Here is an 18,732-nt window from a genome sequence, read left to right on the forward strand (position 1 = left end):
CCTCTTAAACAGTGTATTCCTGAAGCCATCTCGGGCCTCTTCATCCACCTAAAGCCACTTCATGCCCCTGCAGCTCACTCTTGCAGCTTTCTCCCTCTGTGACGCTTTTTCTTTTTTCTCGTTCTCCGTCTTTCCGATATGTCTTTTGCTCGCAGCAAATGCTTGAGGCAGAAGAATAAGTGCCAGCCCTCAAAAATAAGGTTGGTGCTCAGCCCCGGAAACAAGCACATATTAAGCTCATGGTGGTGGACTTGAGGGGCGAAAACGGTGCACGGTGCAGGGTGGGGGGGGCGGGGGGGTGTGGGGGGGGTGGTTCTGTTGAAGTCCGTGGGCTGCAACTGGATAGCTGGTGGCAACTTCAAATTTCCCAGGTCCATGCGTGAAGTGCTGCTCCAGTCTGGGTTTTTTTCTTTGAATTCTGGGACTTGTAGTCAGGATATAGAATGGAAAATACACAAGACTGAAAGCCCAGAATTCAAACTGGGTGCACCGTCGGCTCCCTTCCACCAGTGCTTAATTTGTAAACACAAAGGAGGCCCCTCTTGCCGGTGCCACCGTGTGAGGACAGCCACTACCCAGGCACTCATACAAGTCCAGCCCCCCCCAAAGCTATTATATGGGCAGGAATTAAAAAATTTCTAGCTATCGCGTCAAGAATTTTAGATTCTATTAAGGACAAGGAGGCAAGGATTATGCTTCTCTTCACTTTACTGACAAACACAGCAGCCAATGAAAGTGTAACAAATGCAAAAACTACACATCCCATGAACCCCAGTCCACCAATCATGGGTCCATATGTCCATAAATAGCCTGAATGCTATAGTCCTTCCTCTTTCTTTGCGAAACCAATTCAAACATGCATTAAACTTGCGAAAACTTGTCCATGAACTCCATCCAGGTCCTCTGAAACAATCACATAGACGTAGGAGGATAAAGTTGCGCCAGCGGAAATTCACCGGGGAACTCACGCAGTTGTGTTAGCTGAACCTGAGTGAAACAAAAAGATCCAACTAATATTGAGATATACAATGGGAGGGCATCATATACACATTTTATGCAATAATCATTCAATACTCATACCACCCTTGCAAAAATTTTGTGTATAGCGGGTGGGATAATCCTCGCCTCTGTGTCCTTAATAGAATCTAAAATTCTTGACGCGATAGCTAGAAAATTTTCAATTCTATGTCAGGACCGGAGGCTTCGGATTATGCTAGTTTAAAGTCTATTTACTACTTCTGATACTACATTGACTATGGGCTTATGATAAAAAACCTTAAAAGTTGAATCATTCAACCAATCTGCCGCAGCCATAATATCTTCTAATCTGGCTCCAGTAGCAAAGGCTTTTGAGGCCATGGCTCCTCTGACTGAGCGAGCACCAAAAACACTTACATCAATACCCAATTCGGCCAGTAGCCACTTAACCCAACGAGCCAAGGTTGCTGCAGAGACTGGACGAAAGGGCTTTTGTAATGAAACTAAAACTTACCCAAATGCATTTTGTCTGAATTCTCTTGTGGAATGTTCGTAGACCTTTAGACATTGAACGACACACAGTTTTTTTGTTATGCGGAAAAGAGGGATATGAAATACATTTTGATGAGGTTTTTGTACGTCTAGAGATGGAAAAAGATACTCCCTCCGGAGTAAATACTCTACCTGATAAATCCAGGGCTCTAACGTCTGAGACTCTTCTGCAGGAAAGCAAACATAATAACACCGTCAATTTTGCCGATAACTGCTTGCGAGACAAGCCTTCATTATCCGGCCAATTCCTGAGGAAACGTAAGACAAAATTCACCTCCCATAAGGATGAATATTTCGGTTGTGGAGGTTTTACCATCCGAATACCTCTAAGTAATTTGCAGATTAAAGGGTGTTCTCCAACCGGTTTCCCTTGGATATGGGGATGACCAGCCGAAAGAGCTGAGCGACAATTGTTAATCGTCCTGTAAGCTAACCCCTGGGAAGCCAATTCCGAGAGAAAATTGGCTATGACGTGAATTTCTGACCCCAGGGATCCAGACTCCTTGAATTGCACCAACGAACCCACTTCCTCCAGGCTTGCTCATATCTTTTCTGAGTGGAAGGGGCCCAAGATTGGGATAAGAAGAACATTGCTAACTCTGAAACTCCTGGAACCTGCCATCGTCGCCTGAAAGTCTCCAGGCCATCAGTGTTAACATTCTCTGCAGAATTAGAGGATGAGAATTGTTCAATGGATCCATGAGAAGGTCCACTGACCATGGGATCCTGACCGGAAGTTCGCATGAGAAGCTCATTACTGTAGGGAACCAGGGCTGAGCACTCCACCAAGGAGTTATTAGGATGATTTCCGAGCGTTGGCGATGAACTTGTGCCAGGACGCGAGGAATCATCACAAAAGGTGGGAAGGCATAAAGTAGATTCTTCGGCCACAGCTGTAGGAAGGCATCCATCCCCTTCGCTAGAGGGTCTGGCCTCCAACTGAAAAAACAAGGAACCTGACTGTTCAAACGGGAGGCAAATAAGTCTATCTGACATGTCCCCCAACGAAGTTGAAGGGCTTGAAACGTGTCTGGATTGAGTTTCCAGTCGCTGCCGTCCCTGAGAAATCGCGAGTTCTAATCTGCTGTTGTATTGACAATGCCCGGAATGTACTCCGCTACCACCGAAATCTTCTGACTGAGGCAAAAATTCCTTTGCTATCTCTGCTAAGAGGCGAGACCTGGTCCCCCCCAGGCGATTGATGTATCTGACCGCAGAGACATTGTCCATCCGCAGCAGGATACAACAATGAGCCCTGTGGGGAGCTAGAGACTTGATGGCAAAGGATCCTGCAAGGAGTTCCAGGCAGTTGATGTGCAAGGCCAACTCCCCCTGAGACCAATGACCCCCGGTCTCCACCGGGCCGCACCGTGCCCCCCAGCCCGGCTGGCATCTGACTATCACTACGTCTGGGCTGGATGGAAAAATCGCTCTGCTATTCCACGCATCCATGTGGTCTAGCCACCAAGACATCTCTGTTTTGGCTTCCGTTGAAAGGGGAACTAACTCCGAGTATTGCAGGCCCTTCTGCAGGTGGAGAATCTTCAGCCTCTGCAGGGCTCTGTAGTGTAGGGGCCCCGGAAAGATCGCTTGAATGGACGAGGCTAAGAGACCGACAAGGCGTGCTAACGTCCTCAATGATATAGTCGGAGAGGCAAGCGCTCACCTCAACTCTTTCTTGATCAGGTTTCGTTTGCTGATCGGCAGAATTAATAGGGCTGCCAAAGAATCTATTTGGAACCCAAGGAATTCCATCTTCTGAGTTGGTATTAGACAGGACTTTTCGGAATTTATGACAAACCTGAGGTCTTGGAGTAATTGCAACATCCAAGTTAAATGGGTCAGAACGAGATCTCTGTCCTGGGCCATAATTAGAATGTCGTCCAGGTAGATAATTAGACGTACTCCTCATTCTCTTAAGAATTGCACCACAGGGCGCAAGAGTTTGGTGAAGCACCAGGGTGCTGAAGAGAGTCCGAAGGGAAGAACCTTGAACTCGAACCAGTGGGAGTCCCATTGAAACTGGAGGAAACGTCTGGGAGGGGCAAAAATTGGAACTGAGAGGTAAGCGTCTTTGAGGTCCAGGTGCACCATCCAGTCTTTGTCTCTTAACAGATCCCTGAGAAGGTGAATGCCCTCCATCTTGGAATGGCGGTACACCATCCAGCAGTTGAAAAATTTGAGATTGAGCACAAATCTTGCTCCCCCGCCCTTCTTCTGTACTAAGAAGATTGTGCTGGCGAAGCCTCGAGGGTGTGGGGAGGACCTCACTACCGCTCCGTTTTGAAGGAGTGAGCCTATCTCTTCTTCTATAAATTTGCGATCTGCAAGAGAAAAAAGGAGAGGCATAGGAGGAGTTGATTGCTTCGGAGGGGCGTAAAATTCTAGTTGAAAACCTTGCACTGTCTGAAGAACCCACGAGTCTTGTGTAATTAGTCTCCAGGCTGGGAGAAAGTGTTGTATCCTGCCCCCCAAAATGACCTCCGAAGGAGGAATAATTCTCACCTGAGTTTGAGTTGTCCTGATTGGAGCTACCTCCACGATATCCTCTGGAGGATCGACCACAACCCCTGTAGCAATTGGGGTAGAAGTTGTGTTGGTCTGAGTAACCCCCACAATTGCCTTGGGCGGCATGTCTGGGGGCCTGATATCTTCGGCCTGACGTACGGCCCCTGAAACGTCCGGCCCGGATAAAAAGAGCGTTGTTGAACACTTTTTTGATCTTGGACTGAGCCTTGTCGAGGGCTGTAAAGGTGGCCACATACTTGCTTAGGTTGGAAATGAATTTATCTCCGAAGAGCATACCGTTGGCTGAGGGACCTGCCTCATTAGTGGCCAGATCTGCAAGCTTTGGGTCTAAGCGAATGAGGAAGGATTGTCTCCGTTACGTTGACATGGCGCAGTTGGCATTGCCGAGAAGGCAGATTGCTCTCTGCGCCCATTGCAGGATTGCGTCCGTGTCTAACGGAGCCTCTGTTGCTTTGGATTGGATGGCTAGATCCAAGATTTTTGTTAAGGGGCCTGACACGTCCAATAATTTGTCCTGGCAACCTCTCCAGGCACGATCCAGACCCTTCTTTGGGTCTTTAGCGAACTTTCGTAGAAAGGTCGCCATGTTTGGATCTAACTCGGGCGTTTCAGCTACTTTATCGAGAAGGGAAGGTCGAGGACATTCTGACCGCAGGGTGTTGCGTACCTCCTTCTCAAAACTTTCACGTAGCCGGTCTTGGACGTAATTGGCGACCTCCTGATTAGGAATCCATTCCGTGGAGCGGGGATGGATGATATCCTCTGGTGAGAATAACAGATTCTTGCCCTGAGGGGGGGTGCTCTCGGATATATTGTGTCGTGTCTTGCGACGTTTTTTGCGTGGTTGGGGGTCAACCTGAGACTCGTCTGAGTCTGATTTTGAGGAAGATGGGTCCTGATAGCTAGACTGCGAGGATTGCAGGAAACTAGAAGGAGGCTCTTGAGGTTGGGAGAAACCTCCATAGGCATGGTCGCGCAACACCGAGGTTGCCATCTGCGACAGGATTTCTGCAGAGGGACTGTTATTTGAACGTTGCAGGTGCAAACCCATCGTTTCACCGGAATCTCCCGGTTGAAGGCAAGGTTGTTGGCTATTTTCGCCCAAGAATTCCCTTTTAGCGAAGTTCGACAGGGGTTGTGTAAAGGGCTTCAGGGCCTGGATTAGGGCCCAATTCACGGAATCTTGCACGTGGTGACCAAGTGCTTCCACAAGTCTTTCCTCCAGTTGATGTTCAGCTGGCATCTCTTGTAGTTCGTCATACTGCTCATCCTCATTGGCGTAGTATGCCATGTAAAAGGCACTGATAAGGGAGGAGTTAGAAGGGGGGGGGGACAAAAAGCCCTGAGCAGGCGATATTGTAATTTATTGTACAGATACTAGCTGTACAGCCGGCAGTTTATTGTGGAGGGAGCCACCTGCTTATGGAGTTTTCAACCTGATGTGCCAAAAAAAATTGGGATAATCAGGCAATAAAACTCTTCTGTCCCCTGAGCAGGGCTCTCAGAGTATTATTACAGCCCCTACGAGCGCTCTTTGGCCGCTTGTATGGTGTATTCGTTTGAGATCTGTCTCCCTGAGTCACACGCGTGCTGAGAAGCCGATCGGATTGAAGAATGTTCAGACTCTTCTCAACGCGCATGCGCGAGCAGGAAACAGACAGAGGACAACGTCCTCTACTCGGCGAGCCTAGGCTCGTCGAGAACGGCCTGCCCCCACTCCACTCCGGCGATAAAAACACAGGATTTTAACTATTAAACAAAAGAGGCACAATGTAATCAATAAGCGCTCGCTTACGCGCTCGATATCGTTAAACTGACTGTAATATAGAAAACATAGGCACACGAAGAGCGCTGCACTTAACTGGCTGCTGGAGCAGCAAAGAAAGAGGAAGGACTATAGCATTCAGGCTATTTATGGACATATGGACCCATGATTGGTGGACTGGGGTTCATGGGATGTGTAGTTTTTGCATTTGTTACACTTTCATTGGCTGCTGTGTTTGTCAGTAAAGTGAAGAGAAGCATAATCCGAAGCCTCCGGTCCTGACATAGAATTATTCTTTTTAAATGTATATTGATTTAGCAAACACTGCTGTTGAGATGATCTCTAAATTAGACAGTGGGGGTACCATGTGGTGAAATGTCACTAGAGCTGGCGTTGATAGTTAAGAGTCGGGCCGAGCACCGGGAGCCACCGGATCAAATTAAGCAGGGCTTTCCATTGCCCACTAAGCACCGCTAGTGCGTCCTGCGTGTTGTATAATGTATTTGAACATTATATGTCAGCCTGACACTTTGCCCCCGATCAGGCCAACATTTTAAATAAGGAAATAGGAGATTAAAAAAATAAAAATAATAATAACACTATTAGGTGAAGGTACTTCTCCGATTGCCCTGTATTGAAGCAGAACCCTTTTCAGGTTATAGTAATCCTATCCTTAGGTTTTATTAAATGGGGAGCCCCGCCTGTTTCGGGCCCCCTGTCCCGTAAGGGCCGGTCGCCATTTTGTCAGCCATTGTCCGCCATTTCCAGCCACGCCCTTGCCGGCTCCTTCAGGCCGAGAGGTTCGGCTCTTTCCGGAAACGTTCGGGATTTTCCGTCCGGACTGCGGAAGGCGCTCGGGCGGCGCGCTCCCTTCCTGCCGTCTCGTGCCTCCGCCCTCTCACGCGTTTGCCAAGGTGCGCGAGCCCGCACCTGCCCCGCCCCCTCTTGTCTCAGCTGCGCTCGCGGCCGTGCTCAGGAGGCGGGGGCTCTCGCTCTCCCTATCTCGGCGCTGGGTGGGTGTGGCGTGCGCGCGCCCTCCGGCCGCTGGGCCTCGCGCTCAGCTGGTCTCGCGCCCGGCTCTGCAGGGCTGACGTCAGCGGCCGGCGGAGTATATAAAGAGGGGAGCGGCGGCGGGCGCGCACTGGAGAGGCTGAGATCACAGGAGAAGGAGGTGAGCGGGGAGGGGGCGCGCTCCCGACGGAGGGGAGGGGTCCGCACCCCACGGAATGTGCACGGGTGGGGTGCAAGCATACGTCACCCAAGGATGGGGGGACAACCTGTGGGGTCCGCGGGGCGGTATGCATTAAAGAGGGGGTTTGGGGGTCAACCCCCCCTTAAAATTCCTGGGGTGGGAGGGGCACGCGCCTGTCTGCCCGGGGGCTCTGGGTGTCACAGCCCCCCTTCGTACGTAGGCTATTGCCGGGGCCCTGCCCCCCCTGCACGTTTCACATTAATGGGGGGGGGGGGTGTACTGGACTCCTTTGATGATTTGGGGGGGGGGGGGCGCTCTTTTGATCTGTGGGGGGGGGGGTGCACAGAGCCCTTCTGGGTGGGGTCAAGGTGCTCATCCTCCTCGCAGGAGGGGGGGGTGCACAGAGACCTTGACCCCACCCTGCTGAGTATTTTTTTTTTTTTGGGGGGGGGGGGGGGCTACCAGCTGAGTCACTGGGGTGCAGACCCCCAGGGGGCGCTGGTGTGTAATGTGCTGTGTAATCCAAGCATTGGATCTGCACCCCTGACCCCCTGCTGCAGGCTGTGACCATCAGTGGGGGTGAGGGGGGGGGGGGGGGTTGACTGACAGTGCCCCCTCCCCCCACCCCCTGCAGGCCTCTTGGCACTGGTGGGACACTTTCCGAGGAGGAGTGATTTGTTGATTGAACATTGGGATGAAGGATACACATTATCTGCGCAGAGTCACACTGTGTCCGCTCGGAGCCGGGATTGGCAACGATGTAACCAGCGGATCAGACTTCATTCACTGAGCCAGCTCTTGACTGGAGCTGTAAGGCATGGCCTGATCACTCCCTGCAATCGTAACTTGGTGATCACTCCCTACCACCTGGCACTCACTCCTAGGCGATCACTCTCTTCAGGCACGACTTAGTGATCACTGCCTGCGACCCTTCCTTTCTGTCACAACTTGGCGATCACTTCCCCTCAGCCAGGACTCGATGGTCACTCCCTGCAGCCTGGCACTCACTCTACTGTCACAACTTGGCAATAAGTCTCCTCAGCGATAACAATGATTGCATCCTGGCACTCACTCCTCTATCACACCTTGGCAATCACTCATTTCAGCCACGACACAATGATCACTCCCTGCAACCTGGCGATCGCTCGCCTCATAACTTGATGACTCCTTGGCGATTGCTGTTCTTGACCATGACTCAGTGGCTGGAGGGATGTCTGATGGGGTCTGGGTTGCAAGGAGGGTGCGTGGGTCTTTGATGCAGGTCTGTGAGTGGGACATCCAGGGTGCGGGTGGGCCATGTTTCTATGATGGAGAGTGCACCAAGGTCTCATGTCTGGATCATGGAGCCCCTCAGAGCGTGGGTGCATGACGTGGGGCTGGCTGGAGGGATGTCTGATGGGGCCTGGGTTGCAAGGAGGGTGCGTGGGTCTTTGATGCAGGTCTGTGAGTGGGACATCCAGGGTGCGGGTGGGCCATGTTTCTATGATGGAGAGTGCACCAAGGTCTCAGGTCTGGATCATGGAGCCCCTCAGAGCATGGGTGCATGAGGTGGGGCTGGCTAGAGGGATGTCTGACGGGGTCTGGGTTGCAAGGAGGGTGCGTGGGTCTTTGCAGGTCTGTGAGTGGGACATCCAGGGTGCGGGTGGGCCATGTTTCTATGATGGAGAGTGCACCAAGGTCTCATGTCTGGACCATGGAGCCCCTCAGGGCGTGGGTGCATGAGGTGGGGCTGGCTGGAGGGATGTCTGATGGGGCCTGGGTTGCAAGGAGGGTGCGTGGGCCTTTGATGCAGGTCTGTGAGTGGGACATCCAGGGTGCGGGTGGGCCATGTTTCTATGATGGAGAGTGCACCAAGGTCTCAGGTCTGGATCATGGAGCCCCTCAGAGCATGGGTGCATGAGGTGGGGCTGGCTAGAGGGATGTCTGATGGGGTCTGGGTTGCAAGGAGGGCGTGTGGGTCTTTGATGCTGGTCTGGCTGAGATTGTGGGTATGATGGGTGGTTGTACTGACTGAGGTACGTGATTACATCTTCTCACACACTATAAAGATGGATACTGGGGAATAACGCGATGTCACTTCTTGTGGAGATATGATGGGAGTAAAGTTGGACTGTTTCACTTTTGAGAAGTGGTTGTGCTTGGCACGAGTGACGTCATTGCCTGTAAAGATGGTTGCAGTGATGTAACCCCCCCTGCAGGTGGGTGATGGCCAGTGAGGCGATAGGGGGGCTCCACAGATGTCTACGGACCATGAAGAGGGTCTCAGTTGTGTAGACTGTAGTCACGCTCCCCACGCCCAAGGGTGGCCCAGGAGGGTGAAGATGGGCACATGTGAGCCCACCCCACAAAGGGGCAGTTCCGGGAGAGTCACCCTCCTTAGGAAAACTGACCGCCTACCTAGTGCTTGCAGTAATTTCTCGCCCATTGGTGACAGTCCCAGGTCACCCCAGATGCTTGGCAGGATCACAGCGCACGTCACCCCAGTGCACACCCAAGCGCTGCTGCAGCATGCAGGGCAGGAGCTGCAATGCTAAAGGTGCAGCGCCCACTCCTGGGGGAGGCTGCGCGCCCCCTCAAGCGCTGGGAGTTCGGACTCCATGGCCAGGCACTTCTTGCCCTCTCTGCTGAGACTGCAGCAGTTCACAGAATCCTCGTGCACATCAGATGCCAGACGTCTGCGCCCCCCACAAGCACGTCTGCGCCCCCCACAAGCACGTCTGCACCCCCACAAGCACGTCTCCATGGACCCCCGTTGGCATACCCGCCAGTGGGCGCTCTATTAGCTGGTGATGAGGGAGCTGCAGGTGACTTGGCCCAGCTCCCGCCTCAGCAGGGTTGTGCCACGAGGCTGCCCTGCCCAGGGGGAGTGCCCAGGCCTCTCCTGCCACCTCCAAGGTGACATTGCAGGCAGCAGAGCCGGAAGTGAATACCTGGCCCTGGGCACGCCTGCTCACCTGCAGCTCTGCCCAGTGGATTCCTGCAAGAGCTTTGGAAGGCTGCAGCCGAGAAGGGCAGCACCTGGGTGCTGTGCTAGTGTGGCACTGCCCGCTGACACCTGTGTGTATTGTGGCACTGCCCGCTGATGCCCGTGTGTGCTATTGTGGCACTGCCTGCTGACGCCTGTGTGCGCCCTTGTGGGGAGTACTGGTGTGTGTGTGTGCTAGTGTGGCACTGCCCGCTGACACCTGTGTGTGCTAGTGTGGCACTGCCCGCTGACACCTGTGTGTGCTAGTGTGGCACTGCCCGCTGATGCCTGTGTGTGCTAGTGTGGCACTGCCCGCTGATGCCTGTGTGTGCTAGTGTGGCACTGCCTGCTGACACCGGTGTGTGTGTGTTGTAGCATGGCACTGCCTGCTGACACCGGTGTGTGTGCGCTGTAGCATGGCCCTGCCTGCTGACACTGGTGTGTGTGTGTGCGCTGTAGCATGGCCCTGCCTGCTGACACTGGTGTGTGTGTGTGTGCGCTGTAGCATGGCCCTGCCTGCTGACACTGGTGTGTGTGTGTGTGTAGCATGGCACTGCCTACAGACACTGGTGTGTGTGTGCGCTGTAGCATGGCACTGCCTGCTGACACTGGTGTGTGTGCGCTGTAGCATGGCACTGCCTGCTGACACTGATGTGTGTGCGCGCGCTGTAGCATGGCGCTGTCTGCTGACACGGGTGTGTGTGTGTACTGGTGTGTGTGTGTGTGCGCTGTAGCATGGCCCTGCCTGCTGACACTGGTGTGTGCGCTGTGGCCTGGCACTGCCTGCTGACACTGATGTGTGTGTAGCATGGCACTGCCTACAGACACTGGTGTGTGTGTGCGCGCTGTAGCATGGCACTGCCTGCTGACACTGGTGTGTGTGTGCGCGCTGTAGCATGGCACTGCCTGCTGACACTGGTGTGTGTGTGCGCGCTGTAGCATGGCACTGCCTGCTGACACCGGTGTGTGTGTGTGTGCGCTGTAGTATGGCACTACCTGCTGACACTGGTGTGCTGCCCAGTGATGGTGTGTGTGTGTGGTGTAGCCTGGCTCTGCCTGCTGACACTGGTGTGTGTGTGTGCGCTGTAGCATGGCACTGCCTGCTGACACTGGTGTGTGTGTGCACTGTAGCATGGCACTGCCTGCTGACACTGGTGTGTGTGTGTGGTGTAGAATGGCACTGCCTGCTGACACTGGTGTGTGTGTGTGTGCTGTAGCATGGCACTGCCTGCTGACACTGGTGTGTGTGTGTGTGTGCTGTAGCATGGCACTGCCTGCTGACACTGGTGTGTGTGTGTGCTGTAGCATGGCACTGCCTGCTGACACTGGTGTGTGTGCGCGCTGTAGCATGGCACTGCCTGCTGACACTGGTGTGTGTGCGCGCTGTAGCATGGCACTGCCTGCTGACACGTGTGTGTGTGTGTGCGCTGTAGCATGGCACTGCCTGCTGACACGTGTGTGTGTGTGTGTGCGCGCGCTGTAGCATGGCACTGCCTGCTGACACCGGTGTGTGTGTGCGCTGTAGCATGGCACTGCCTGCTGACACCGGTGTGTGTGTGTGCCCTGTAGTATGGCACTACCTGCTGACACTGGTGTGCTGCCCAGTGCTGGTGTGTGTGGTGTAGCCTGGCTCTGCCTGCTGACACTGGTGTGTGTGTGCGCGCGCTGTAGCATGGCACTGCCTGCTGACACTGGTGTGTGTGTGCGCGCGCTGTAGCATGGCACTGCCTGCTGACACTGGTGTGTGTGTGCGCGCGCGCTGTAGCATGGCACTGCCTGCTGACACTGGTGTGTGTGTGCGCGCCCTGTAGCATGGCACTGCCTGCTGACACCGGTGTGTGTGTGTGCGCTGTAGCATGGCACTGCCTGCTGACACCGGTGTGTGTGTGTGTGTGCGCTGTAGTATGGCAATGCCTGCTGACACGTGTGTGTGTGTGCGCTGTAGCATGGCACTGCCTGCTGACACCGGTTTGTGTGCGTGCTGTAGCATGGCACTGCCTGCTGACACTGGTGTGTATGTGTGTGTGCTGTAGCATGGCACTGCCTGCTGACGTGTGTGTGTGTGTGCGCTGTAGCATGGCACTGCCTGCTGACACGTGTGTGTGTGTGCGCTGTAGCATGGCACTGCCTGCTGACACGTGTGTGTGTGTGTGTGCGCTGTAGCATGGCTCTGCCTGCTGACACCGGTGTGTGTGCGCGCTGTAGCATGGCACTGCCTGCTGACACCGGTGTGTGTGTGTGCGCTGTAGCATGGCACTGCCTGCTGACACCGGTGTGTGTGTGTGCGCTGTAGTATGGCACTACCTGCTGACACTGGTGTGCTGCCCAGTGCTGGTGTGTGTGGTGTAGCATGGCTCTGCCTGCTGACACTGGTGTGTGTGTGCGCGCGCTGTAGCATGGCACTGCCTGCTGACACCGGTGTGTGTGCGCGCGCTGTAGCATGGCACTGCCTGCTGACACCGGTGTGTGTGCGCGCGCTGTAGCATGGCACTGCCTGCTGACACCGGTGTGTGTGTGTGTGCGCTGTAGTATGGCAATGCCTGCTGACACGTGTGTGTGTGTGCGCTGTAGTATGGCACTGCCTGCTGACACGTGTGTGTGCGCTGTAGCATGGCACTGCCTGCTGACACCGGTTTGTGTGTGCGTGCTGTAGCATGGCACTGCCTGCTGACACTGGTGTGTATGTGTGTGTGCTGTAGCATGGCACTGCCTGCTGACACCGGTGTGTGTACTGTAGCATGGCACTGCCTGCTGACACTGATGTGTGTGCGCGCGCTGTAGCATGGCACTGCCTGCTGACACTGGTGTGTGTGTGCGCGCCCTGTAGCATGGCACTGCCTGCTGACACCGGTGTGTGTGTGTGCGCTGTAGCATGGCACTGCCTGCTGACACCGGTGTGTGTGTGTGTGTGCGCTGTAGTATGGCAATGCCTGCTGACACGTGTGTGTGTGTGCGCTGTAGCATGGCACTGCCTGCTGACACCGGTTTGTGTGCGTGCTGTAGCATGGCACTGCCTGCTGACACTGGTGTGTATGTGTGTGTGCTGTAGCATGGCACTGCCTGCTGACACGTGTGTGTGTGTGCGCTGTAGCATGGCACTGCCTGCTGACACGTGTGTGTGTGTGCGCTGTAGCATGGCACTGCCTGCTGACACGTGTGTGTGTGTGTGCGCTGTAGCATGGCTCTGCCTGCTGACACCGGTGTGTGTGCGCGCTGTAGCATGGCACTGCCTGCTGACACCGGTGTGTGTGTGTGCGCTGTAGCATGGCACTGCCTGCTGACACCGGTGTGTGTGTGTGCGCTGTAGCATGGCACTGCCTGCTGACACCGGTGTGTGTGTGTGCGCTGTAGTATGGCACTACCTGCTGACACTGGTGTGCTGCCCAGTGCTGGTGTGTGTGGTGTAGCATGGCTCTGCCTGCTGACACTGGTGTGTGTGTGCGCGCGCTGTAGCATGGCACTGCCTGCTGACACCGGTGTGTGTGCGCGCGCTGTAGCATGGCACTGCCTGCTGACACCGGTGTGTGTGTGTGTGCGCTGTAGTATGGCAATGCCTGCTGACACGTGTGTGTGTGTGCGCTGTAGTATGGCACTGCCTGCTGACACGTGTGTGTGCGCTGTAGCATGGCACTGCCTGCTGACACCGGTTTGTGTGTGCGTGCTGTAGCATGGCACTGCCTGCTGACACTGGTGTGTATGTGTGTGTGCTGTAGCATGGCACTGCCTGCTGACACCGGTGTGTGTACTGTAGCATGGCACTGCCTGCTGACACTGGTGTGTGTGTGCGCTGTAGATTGGCACTGCCTGCTGACACCGGTGTGTGTGTGCGCTGTAGTATGGCACTACCTGCTGACACTGGTGTGCTGCCCAGTGCTGGTGTGTGTGTGTGTGGTGTAGCATGGCTCTGCCTGCTGACACTGGTGTGTGTGTGTTTGCTGTAGCATGGCACTGCCTGCTGACACTGGTGTGTGTGCGCGCTGTAGCATGGCACTGCCTGCTGACACTGGTGTGTGTGTGCGCTGTAGCATGGCACTGCCTGCTGACACTGGTGTGTGTGTGCTATAGCATGGCACTGCCTGCTGACACTGGTGTGTGCTAGTGTTGACGTCTGTGGACACGTGGAGCCTGTGTGCGGTCTGTGTACACTGTATTGAACTCATTATAATGCAGCGCACACACCCCTGACTGACTGTGTGTAGCAAGGACATTCATTATTTACACCTGAGGCTGTCCAAGGCCCCTGGCTGTCTGTGTGCAGACGTCTATCACCAGGTGGGAGCTAGAGGAGCTTTGAAGGGGCGCTGGCAGTAAGGAGCCTGGGGTGGGGCAGGAGACCAGAAGGGAGACTCCTGGAGAGGAGCCTGGGGTGGGGCAGGAGACCAGAAGGGAGACTCCTGGAGAGGAGCCTGGGGTGGGGCAGGAGACCAGAAGGGAGACTCCTGGAGAGGAGCCCGGGGTGGGGCAGGTGACCAGAAGGGAGACTCCTGGAGAGGAGCCCGGGGTGGGGCAGGAGACCAGAAGGGAGACTCCTGGAGAGGAGCCTGGGGTGGGGCAGGAGACCAGAAGGGAGACTCCTGGAGAGGAGCCGGGGTGGGGCAGGTGACCAGAAGGGAGATTCCTGGAGAGGAGCCCTGGGTGGGGCAGGTGACCAGAAGGGAGACTCCTGGAGAGGAGCCCGGGGTGGGGCAGGAGACCAGAAGGGAGACTCCTGGAGTCACATTACATGTAACCAATATCCCATGTCTTGGAATTGAGCCAGTGATGCTTGAGGGCACACGACAATCACCCATACATCCGGACCAGGCCTTGCAACCCTGACGTAGAGTTAATGCCCCCCTCTGCAGTCATTAATGCCCCTTGAGCTGCTTCCGATCATCCTAAGGTGGGATCCAGTTTGTTCTGGAGACACCAAGAGACCCAGTTAAGTCTTCTCTTCGTGATCCTGCTGGTCACAGATCATGTGTCTTGGGCCTTCGCCAGGGCGCTTAGAAGCCAAACACTTGTCATCAGCCAAACCAACTAGAAAACCTTCAGGGGAGCCCAGAAGAATATTCTGTTGGTCAAAGGTTCACCTTGAATCTTCCAATGTATTGAAAGTTTAGTCCAGCACCGTAGACCGAGAGCACCCGGGGTCTGTGCATCAGTGCCCCAGAGGACAATAGCTAGTCATTGGCTAAAGCAAACCGATCCTCAGTTTTATAATGGCGAGGAGTTTCCTTTCAGAAAAATAAAGGGTCTATCCTTGTACGGTTGTAGCTTATGTCTGAAATTTAAGTTCCCAATCCTAAGGAGATCCATGCCTCCAGTTTGGCTGCTTCATGAGTTCCCCTCGAATCCCTACCCCCCCCCCCCCTTAAATGAGGGCTGATGCCTTTTCTGGGTCTGTATGAAATAGTTTGTTGCCAGCTTTTCTCTTTCAATGCAGTGGTTTCTTCTTGGAACTTTGCTTCTATAAGCAGTTGGATGTGCTGGTGCCCTCTCTGGCTGTACCGGAAGGGGTTTCGCTGACACCTGCTCTGGTTCTCTGTCGGCCTCTCTGCTGCCATCCCTTCCGTGGCTCTCCGTGGGACTGTTCAGCACCCAGAGTGCTTTCTTGAACTCTTTCTGCGGACACCAGGTCTAAACTACTGTGCCAGCATTTATGCTGACAGATTTTTCCTTTATGGAAGCTTGTGCTGACACAGGGATTGGGACTGCTGACACTGGCTCAGCCTGAGATGTTTGTACAGACCTCATTCTAGCTTGTTACATGGCAATGATTCTGCTGCAGCTATGTGTGGAACTTTCCACTGGTGCCAGGTGTTTATATAAATGTTTCCTACAATATTTGTTCTTGCCGGGCATAGATGTTTCTGGCGACATTCGTTCTAGGTTGGTATAGATGTTTCTGCTGACATTGGCTCTAGCTGGGTATAGATGTTTCTGGTGACATTGGCTCTAGCTGGGTATAGATGTTTCTGGTGACATTGGCTCTAGCTGGGTATAGATATTTCTGGTGACATTGGCTCTAGCTGGGTATAGATGTTTCTGGTGACATTGGCTCTAGCTGGGTATAGATGTTTCTGCGGACATTGGCTCTAGCTGGGTATAGATGTTTCTGCGGACATTGGCTCTAGCTGGGTATAGATGTTTCTGCGGACATTGGCTCTAGCTGGGTATAGATGTTTCTGCGGACATTGGCTCTAGCTGGGTATAGATGTTTCTGCGGACATTGGCTCTAGCTGGGTATAGATGTTTCTGCTGACACTCGCTCAGGCGGGGTGTAGATGTTTCTGCTGACACTCGCTCAGGCGGGGTGTAGATGTTTCTGCTGACACTCGCTCAGGCGGGGTGTAGATGTTTCTGCTGACACTCGCTCAGGCGGGGTGTAGATGTTTCTGCTGACACTCGCTCAGGCGGGGTGTAGATGTTTCTGCTGACACTCGCTCAGGCGGGGTGTAGATGTTTCTGCTGACACTCGCTCAGGCGGGGTGTAGATGTTTCTGCTGACACTCGCTCAGTCGGGGGGTAGATGTTTCTGCTGACACTCGCTCAGTCGGGGGGTAGATGTTTCCGCTGACACTCGCTCAGTCGGGGGGTAGATGTTTCCGCTGACACTCGCTCAGTCGGGGGGTAGATGTTTCCGCTGACACTCGCTCAGTCGGGGGGTAGATGTTTCTGCTGACACTCGCTCAGTCGGGGGGTAGATGTTTCTGCTGACACTCGCTCAGTCGGGGGGTAGATGTTTCTGCTGACACTCGCTCAGGCGGGGGGTAGATGTTTCTGCTGACACTCGCTCAGTCGGGGGGTAGATGTTTCTGCTGACACTCGCTCAGTCGGGGGGGTAGATGTTTCTGCTGACACTCGCTCAGTCGGGGGGTAGATGTTTCTGCTGACACTCGCTCAGTCGGGGGTAGATGTTTCTGCTGACACTCGCTCAGTCGGGGGGTAGATGTTTCTGCTGACACTCGCTCAGTCGGGGGGTAGATGTTTCTGCTGACACTCGCTCAGTCGGGGGGTAGATGTTTCTGCTGACACTCGCTCAGTCGGGGGGGTAGATGTTTCTGCTGACACTCGCTCAGTCGGGGGGGTAGATGTTTCTGCTGACACTCGCTCAGTCGGGGGGTAGATGTTTCTGCTGACACTCGCTCAGTCGGGGGTAGATGTTTCTGCTGACACTCGCTCAGTCGGGGTGTAGATGTTTCTGCTGACACTCGCTCAGTCGGGGTGTAGATGTTTCTGCTGACACTCGCTCAGTCGGGGTGTAGATGTTTCTGCTGACGTTGGCTCAGTCGGGGTGTAGATGTTTCTGCTGACGTTGGCTCAGTCGGGGTGTAGATGTTTCTGCTGACGTTGGCTCAGTCGGGGTGTAGATGTTTCTGCTGACGTTGGCTCAGTCGGGGTGTAGATGTTTCTGCCGACGTTGGCTCAGTCGGGGTGTAGATGTTTCTGCCGACGTTGGCTCAGTCGGGGTGTAGATGTTTCTGCCGACGTTGGCTCAGTCGGGGTGTAGATGTTTCTGCCGACGTTGGCTCAGTCGGGGTGTAGATGTTTCTGCCGACGTTGGCTCAGTCGGGGTGTAGATGTTTCTGCCGACGTTGGCTCAGTCGGGGTGTAGATGTTTCTGCCGACGTTGGCTCAGTCGGGGTGTAGATGTTTCTGCCGACGTTGGCTCAGTCGGGGTGTAGATGTTTCTGCCGACGTTGGCTCAGTCGGGGTGTAGATGTTTCTGCCGACGTTGGCTCAGTCGGGGTGTAGATGTTTCTGCCGACGTTGGCTCAGTCGGGGTGACAGTTGTGGCGTTGTCTTTGAGGTACCTCTGCGGACACTGGTTCTCGCAGTTTCACTGTATGTAAAGGGTATTGCTATAGCACAAACCTAGCCAGAAGGTAGCCAGGCACCGAAGAGGGTTAAATAAGATGGTTACGTCAAGGAGTCTTAGGAGGGGTAGCCAGGTTAAGTACTGTTCATGCATTGTTATGGAGTATCCCTCACAGAGGTGAGCCTCCGACTCTCTCCTGAATTGGGGTGATGTGGTGGCCTGATAAGGGGGTTTTGTTCCAGAGTCTGGGGCATAGGTGGAAAAGTCCTGCTGCTTTTTGCCTCTTTTGTACTACGTCGTCTTGGCCGCGGGTGTGCTGAGACACGGGTGATGGAGATCCTGTCTACAAGATCATCAGGGTTGCTGGTCGGTGATGGCTGTGTGAACGATACCAGTGGTTTTGAAGATGGTGCTGGCCGACAAGGGGGGCCATTGGAGTTCCAGCAGGATGGGGGTGATCATATTTCTTCAGGTCCTGGGTGAGACTTGTTGCGGCGTGTAGGATGCCCATGAGGGGTGCCAGTGTGGAGTCTGGGAGACTTTGGAGCGGGGCATTTCCACCATCCCGATCCAAGTGAATGAGGACATGAACAACAGATCTGGAGTCGCTTCCTTGGCCATGGTTTGACTTTGCTGGCACTAGGCTGTCTTTATGTTCCTTGAGGGTGAGGTTAGCGTCCAGGGTGGATCTGGTTACACCTGGGCTTGCCTCTTCCCTGGTGACTTGGCCTGTCCCTCCAGGTTCTCTCGTGCTGACATTGGCTTGTTGACGCGGGACCCCTAATAGAGATGGGGAGGGGCTAGCAAAGAGGTCAGTCCAGGAGTGTTGGTGGTTTACATCTGATTGTGGTGATGGTGAGATGCTCTAAGTGAGTCCTTAGAAGTTTGCTGGTTGTGTGATGTGCTGTACCTCCGAGTGGTTCGAGAGCTTCTGTTGTCTCGAAGGTTGA

The 18,732-nt window shown here is 54.3% G+C and overlaps 1 protein-coding gene across 6 annotated transcripts in view; it reads left to right on the forward strand.

Moving 5' to 3' along the window:
• The first annotated feature begins 6,849 nt into the window (after window positions 1-6,849).
• Window positions 6,850-18,732, forward strand: part of SPTAN1 (spectrin alpha, non-erythrocytic 1) — a 316,746-nt gene continuing 304,863 nt past the window's right edge. For 4 of the 6 annotated variants that reach the window (XM_069237009.1, XM_069237003.1, XM_069237006.1 and 1 more), the window contains exon 1: window positions 6,970-6,995. The gene's annotated coding sequence lies outside the window, so the exon portion shown is untranslated. Of the gene's footprint in view, window positions 6,996-18,732 lie in introns of all 6 variants that reach the window. The other 2 variants (XM_069237004.1, XM_069237007.1) reach the window with 2 other exon arrangements.

This window comes from Pleurodeles waltl, chromosome 6, assembly GCF_031143425.1.
Source record: "Pleurodeles waltl isolate 20211129_DDA chromosome 6, aPleWal1.hap1.20221129, whole genome shotgun sequence".
Lineage (NCBI taxonomy): Eukaryota > Metazoa > Chordata > Amphibia > Caudata > Salamandridae > Pleurodeles > Pleurodeles waltl.